Genomic DNA, 7,207 nt, shown 5'->3' with positions numbered 1-7,207 from the left:
CATAGAGAAGGTTCATATTTCTATGTGGTCAAGTTATCTATGGTCTTTTTTTTTTTAATGTCCCTTTTATTTCTAATTTTATATTTGTCTATTCCTTATTTGCATTCGAGTTTTAAAACTTCTTCCCCCTCCAGTGGTATGATACGTTTTTTTCTCTCTGGGAGTATGACCAATTTTGTTTTTATTTTATTTTTAGGTTTTAAAACGACATCCCTCTTTAACTAGTTAACCCACAAGGAATTTATTTGGGTGTATGGTTTGAGGTAAGAATTTACCTTGATATTTTCCCCCATATTGCTAACCAAGTATTCCAACAATTGTTACTGAATTACTCTGAATAATTCTGTCCTTCTCTGATGATTACTGGTGCTTCCTGTATCATAAACTGACTTTTAATAAGTGTATCAGACAGATCTATTCCTAGTTTATCTACTCTATTCTGTTAATTACTTTTTTCTTGCACAGTCCCCATGCTTTAATTATAGACTGATAATTGTTTAAATATCTAATACGCCTTCTTCCTGTAGTTGTATAGCAAAATTTTCTTTACTCTTCTCATCAGTTTGTTTCTTTTAGGCTCACATGGGAACTGTTTTGTTATGTTTCTTTGTATAAAATGTTCTATCCAGTTGGGGTTTTGATCAGAATTGCAGTTAACATATAAATTAATTTAGAATATACATTTTAAAAATAAAATTTTAGCCTTCCTATCTAAATCTTGCTTCATCTCTCTTTACTTTTTGTTATATCTATGTCTAGGTGGTTTTTTTTTGTTTTTTGCTTTTATTGATTACACACAAACTTTGTTGAATTTGTTGATTTGTGAATGGGGTTTTTTTAATTGTACTTTTTCTTTTAATTGTACTTTTTGATGGTTATTGCTTTCACATAGGAAGTGTGTGTGTGTGTGTGTGTGTGTACTTGCATATGTTATAGCTATTCACTTACAGAGCAAAACAATAACATATTGAAGAGAACACAGTCGTTGGAGTGTTTGGAATGGATCAGACTTGGTTTGAATCCCAGCTCTACTACTTACTAGATGCTTGACTCTTCAATATAGCACTGCAGTGTTGATCATATAGGATTTCAATAATGATAGCTACTTTGATTAGATTTCTCTTGAATATAGTTTTCCATTTATTTCTTTGGGTTTTCTATTTACACAATGATATCTACAATTAATGATAATGTGAACTTTTTCTTTCCAGTATTTAAATCTCTTAATCTGTTTCATGTCTTGTTGCATTGGCCAGAAAAACTTGCTAAACAATACTAAATAATTTTTTTTCTGTCCTGGAGATTTTTGTTCTTATTTTTAAAGAAGTTCCTCTAGCTTCTCATTATGAAGTATAATTTCCCTGTGAAATATATTAGTTGGCTGTGGTTTGAAATGGATAATACTCTTTATATGTTGGAGAAGTATATTTCAGTTCTTACTGTTTAAGTGTTTTTAAGTTAAAAATCAGTTATCTTGGGGACCACCATGGTGTCCAGTGGTTAAGCCTCCACGCTTCCAATGCAGGGGGCACAGTTTTGATCCCTGGTCGGGGAACTAAGATCCCACATGTTGCATGGCGCAGCCAAGAAAATATATATTTTTTAAAAAAATATATATACTGGTTATCTTGGAAGATTCATACAATTTGAACAACTTTATTTACAAATTACAATATTAATATTACCTAAGAGGAAAGATAGAAATTAAGGGTCAGTCCTATCTTGAACATACAGGTTATTATTTCCTGTAAAAATACCTGTCTCTGTATGAGGTATTTATGAGTCCTCTTATGGATTTGAATACTGAAGAGCAGTTAACCTTCGTGGGGATGGGGTGGGGTCGGGGAGGGCATCTACCCTTTAGTGGCCTAACCACCAGTTTCTTCATATATAGAAATCTGTACCTTGCTTTTATATCTGGTTGGGGTTCCACAGGAACCTTTTAATCTTTGATTCCTACTTTGAATTCCCATGTATACCAAAACTTGGAACATAACAAGTTTTAAGTAGAAATCATATTTAAACTTTGTAATCTTAAACTAGGTATTCTTCTGGTTCAGGTTTATTGGTGTTTTAATAATAATTGTTTTCCTGATGTAAAAGTAATATATATTCATTCTGAAAAATTTGAAAAATGTGGACAACCACAAAAACAAAACTTAAAAATAACACATACCGCTTTATAATTTTTTCACTTACTGTATTTTGAACATTTTCCAACCTTAAGTAAACTTACACTTCATGATTGCTAATGGTAGCCTGTTATTCTATCATATGACTATTTTACCATTTATGTACTAAAGCCCTATTAGTAGACATTTAGCTTGTTTCCAGTTTTTCATGATGGCAAGTGATCTAATAACAACCACCTTTATACAAATATCTTTGTATATATCTCTTTAGAAAAGCTTCTAGAATTCTTTTTTTTTTTTAATTGGAAGTGGATTGGCTGGCTGAAAGAAGTACACATTTTCAAGGATGTAAATTTTCAAATTTCTGTTCAAAATAATTGAAACACTATCATTGCCACAACAGTGTATATCTGTTTTCCTCAGCTTTGCCCAAATTAGATGTTGAAATTTTAAAATATTTTTTGCCAATATGATAGGGGAAAAAAATCTTAACTGCAATCTTTGATTTGCGTTTCTTTCATTACTACAGATGCTGGACATTAAAATGTGTTTATTAAGTATTTATATGTTTGCTTTTGTGAATTGCTTTTTCATATCCTTTGTCCATTTTGCAGTTGAGATGCTCTTTTTGTATTGACTTGTAAGAGTCGGTAGAGCATAAAAGTTAAGAGGAAAAGCATGAAACTCAGAAAGAGGTCTACATTCATGTCTCTGTTCTGATGCTTATTAGCTCTGAGACCCGGGCTGTGTTACTTCTTAGCCACTCACTGTCTCCACTTCTCTATTTTAAAAGTGGAACTAACTGTATCTCCCTTATAGGATTATGATGAGATATTGTGTGCAAAGCTAACACATCTTATACACCTACTAAAGTGTAGCTTTTGTTATACTGTTATACTGAGGCTCCTTACCAGCTCTGCCTGTAAATATGCTTTTCTCCTAGTTTGTCATTTCCCTTTCAATTTAGCCTGCAGATTTTTTTTTAATGTATTTAAATCTAAAATTGTTATGCAAATGGAAATGTGCATCTTTTCCTTTATGGTTTCTTCCTTTGCCCTAAAAACCCTTCAAACCTGCCCCCACCCCACCCCCACCCGGCCAGAGACCAGGTAAATATTTACATATTTTTCTTCTGATTCTTCTATCCTTTTCCATTTTACATTCAATTCTTTAATCTATTTGGAATAGGTTTTAGCCTTTGGTGTAAAGTTAGTGTGAAGTTGGTATTTGGTGTGAATTTTTTTCCCTTTCAGTTGTTCCAGTTCTGTTGACTCATCTATCCTTTTCCCCTTGCTGATTTGAAGTACCACCTTTATCATACAGCAAATACTTCTAGGTTTCCTGTTTGATTCCATTGACCGGTCTAGCATTGCATTGGCACTATGGCATAGGATGGAACATACGTACATTATGTATATTCTAGCTGTATTGCATGCTTAGTATCTACATGTACTTATCTCATCTCCCTCCTATTTTTTTTTTTTTTCCCCAAAACTGAAAGTTTGTTTCTCTGTGCAACTCTAGACTTACAGCCTGATCAGGACATAAATTTTCCTGTCATCCTATAGAGTGCAATAGAAAGAACTTGGGCTATAGACTCAGAGGACTTGGATTCCAAACCTTGCTCCACCCACTAGCTGTTTAAGTCGGGCATATTATGTACTCTCTCTGTGCCTTGGGTTCTCTACTGAAGGAATCATGGGAAAATCAGCTGTTATCCCAAATTAATCTGAAATAATAGGACCAACTTGACCAATCAGAGAGTCACATCACTCAGGTCTATCTATTTCTATAAAATAGAAATAGATTGTTTTAATGACTGCAGAAAGTTTCTAACTCAGTATTTTGGTTATAACAATTTTGTCTTATCTGTTGTCATCATAATATAATTTCAGTAACACTAAACAGCTTTATAAGTACTTTTATGTATATACGTGCTCACATATGTAAATCCAGCTATATAAACATACTCATATTGATAAGTGGATGATTGTCATGTAGCAGTCAAGAAATAATGAACTTGACGTGGACTATTCTGTTTTTTTTTTAATAAAAGATTACATAGGGAACTTGATGTAACCTTAACAGTTTTATTGGATTAAGATGTACGTGTTTGCTGCAGCATGTAAATATTAAGCATCAAAATTTTAAAATATACAATAAGAGCCACAGTTTACTGCATACATAACATGGGCCAGATGCCTTTTTGTTTTTTTTGTTTGTTTGTTTGTTTTTTTGCTGTACGCGGGCCTCTCACTGCTGTGGCCTCTCCCGTTGCGGAGCACAGGCTCCGGACGCGCAGGCTCAGCGGCCATGGCTCACGGGCCCAGCCGCTCCGCGGCATGTGGGATCCTCCCGGACCGGGGCACGAACCCGCGTCCCCTGCATCGGCAGGCGGACTCCCAACCACTGCACCACCAGGGAAGCCCGGCCAGATGCCTTTTTGAATGCTTCATGCATATCATCTCTTTCGATCCTCATTATTACATCCGTTTTAAAGTTGAAGGAACTGAAGTTCTCCAGAGTTAGACAACTGTACTAGTGACAGCTGGTCAGTGACGGTGCCGGGATGGTACCCAGGGCTGTCTCACAGCCCAGTCCATGCTCCTTACACTGTAATGGGCCACTTCCAAGTATATTTGCAGTCCTTGTTTTGCTTTGTAAAGTCCAATTTCTGAGAAATTGGAGAAAAAAGAAAGTAGTTGAAGCCTGAAACTTTGGTTTCAGTTTAGGAATAAAACATGCTCTGATACACAGTGGAGTTGGCTGTAAGGCACAGGAAACATGAAGAACTCATACAACTATAGTGTAAAGATAAATCGTGGGGAAGAGGAACGGATCTGACGTGGAGAGAGCTCACATTTTAAAATTTGAATTACCTATATTGTCTGTCACATTCTGTGGATGGTTGCTTCAGATCCTTGACTCTGATAGAGACGTTAAAGATAGGGACATTAAAACATAACAACCCTTTAGCCTGTAAGACCCACTGGGGCAGGGAACCTGTGAGCTTTATTGTACTCAGAGCCTGGAACATCATCAGTGCAACCAGTCGCTGGTTGAATGAATGAGTAGTGCATGTCAGGTTTCTTTAGTAACGTGAAGAAGTAACGTAGTCAGCCCACACACTCTGAAATATCTTATTTTTTGAGCATGGACTCCATTACGTAGCTGAGGTGAGCATATGAAAAAGTGCCAGAAATTGCTAAGTCCATTCCTTGTAGGAGTTAGAGGCAGTGGGTAGAATCATCCCCACACCCTAGTCACTGTGGAATGACACCCAAGCACTAGATATGACTTTATTTCTTCCTGAGGGAAAGAAAGAGAGTCTTCTGTCTATTAGGATAGACACATTGTTTTCAGTGTTTGCAATTGTCAGCCTGTTTCATGGCTATCTAGTTGTGTGATTTACTGCAGCTCCTTAGCACTTTTTACAGTTGAAAACTCTGTTCTGATCCTTTGGCCTGGGAACATATGGACTTAGTCTGTTAGCAGGAGGACCAGTGGCCAGAGTTATTGGAAATACTACTGCACTGTCAGTAAGCTCGACTGACGACTACCGTTTGGGGGTGGACTTAACTGAAACTGCAGAAATTTTACTTTGCTTCTGTCCACCCTCAATTGAACCCACAAAGGTACAGATACTTACTACTTATTGAGGAAGTATTTATTTCATTTATTTGTACTCTGGTACGTGACAAAAGAGCGCTATCCGACAAAGAAACAAATGTTGAACGGCGAGTACATCTTTTAGGGAAAGAAAGAACCTGCATCCTGTGAGAATAGAGCAGTTTTTTCCCCTAATACCTGCCACGTTGTCTGAAGGCAGGAGGGATGACTGGCCCTTTCTGTGGAGGGGTGAGGTTAAATCATTAAAAAATTCCATAAGCAGGGCTTCCCTGGTGGCGCAGTGGTTGAGAGTCCGCCTGCCGATGCAGGGGACACGGGTTCGTGCCCCGGTCCGGGAAGATCCCACATGCTGCGGAGCGGCTGGGCCGGTGAGCCACGGCCGCTGAGCCTGCGCGTCCGGAGCCTGTGCTCCGCAACGGGAGAGGCCACAGCAGTGAGAGGCCCGCGTACCACAAAAAAAAAAAAAAAAAAAAAAATTCCATAAGCAATAAACTTACATCATGGAGGAAAGGTTGACTTAGAAGAGTTATTTAACCTTCCCTGATATTCTGATATCTTTGAAACAACTTTAATAGTTGAGAAGTACGCTAACCATGCGTCAATCTAAAGCCCAACTGAGAATCAGGACATCAGCAACATTTGGCTTCCGGGCAACAAAAGGAGATGCTGGTCCTTACACTTACTTTTTTTTTTTTTTTTTGCGGTACGCGGGCCTCTCACCGCTGTGGCCTCTCCCGTTGCGGAGCACAGGCTCCGGACGCGCAGGCTTAGCGGCCATGGCTCACGGGCCCAGCCGCTCCGCGGCATGTGGGATCTTCCCGGACCGGGGCACGAACCCGCGTCCCCTGCATCGGCAGGCGGACTCTCAACCACTGCGCCACCAGGGAAGCCCCTTACACTTACTTTTGACACATTTCTCGCAATCTTGGTTATCCAGTTTCCTAACCACATAAATTAGAAACCATCAGTTAGAAAGGGAAGAGGAGGTTGCTACTGGCAGGCATACTGAGGTCAGAAAGAAGTGACAAGACACAGCCAGACAGTGAGGGAGGAAAAATAGCTAAAAGCAGACGCAAAACTCCAACTGGGATCTACTGCGGAGGCCTAGGGGACGCTAGCAAATAGCTAGTACCTGCCTATTCAGATGAACAGTTTCTTGAAGATGCGACCATCTTGTGGTCTAGTATAAATCTTGCTTATAAAAAGTTATCTTTATTGGACAATCCAATAAAATATTTGAAGTTTATAATAGCATTTTGTGCAGATATTAGCTTTCTGACTTTTCAGAAAAGGGAGAAAAAGTGAGGCAGTTCATAATACATTTTAGAAAACGATCTGCTCCAATATTTAACCTTTAAAAGGAAAAACACCAGAAATAATGCATTCCCCGAGGTATCTGGGTAGCTAAAGTCATAATGTATTGAGGGTAACAGAGGTTGTATGAA

The 7,207-nt window shown here is 38.2% G+C and overlaps 1 protein-coding gene across 1 annotated transcript in view; it reads left to right on the top strand.

The window, feature by feature from the left end:
- The first annotated feature begins 204 nt into the window (after positions 1 to 204).
- The window catches only part of RREB1 (ras responsive element binding protein 1), a 150,359-nt gene continuing 143,356 nt past the window's right edge, over positions 205 to 7,207 (top strand). Inside the window, exon 1 of the mRNA XM_060307515.2 lies at positions 205 to 263. The gene's annotated coding sequence lies outside the window, so the exon portion shown is untranslated. The remainder of the gene's footprint in view (positions 264 to 7,207) is intronic.

Source organism: Globicephala melas, chromosome 11 (assembly GCF_963455315.2).
Source record: "Globicephala melas chromosome 11, mGloMel1.2, whole genome shotgun sequence".
Lineage (NCBI taxonomy): Eukaryota > Metazoa > Chordata > Mammalia > Artiodactyla > Delphinidae > Globicephala > Globicephala melas.
This window is presented reverse-complemented; position numbering and strand designations above follow the sequence as displayed.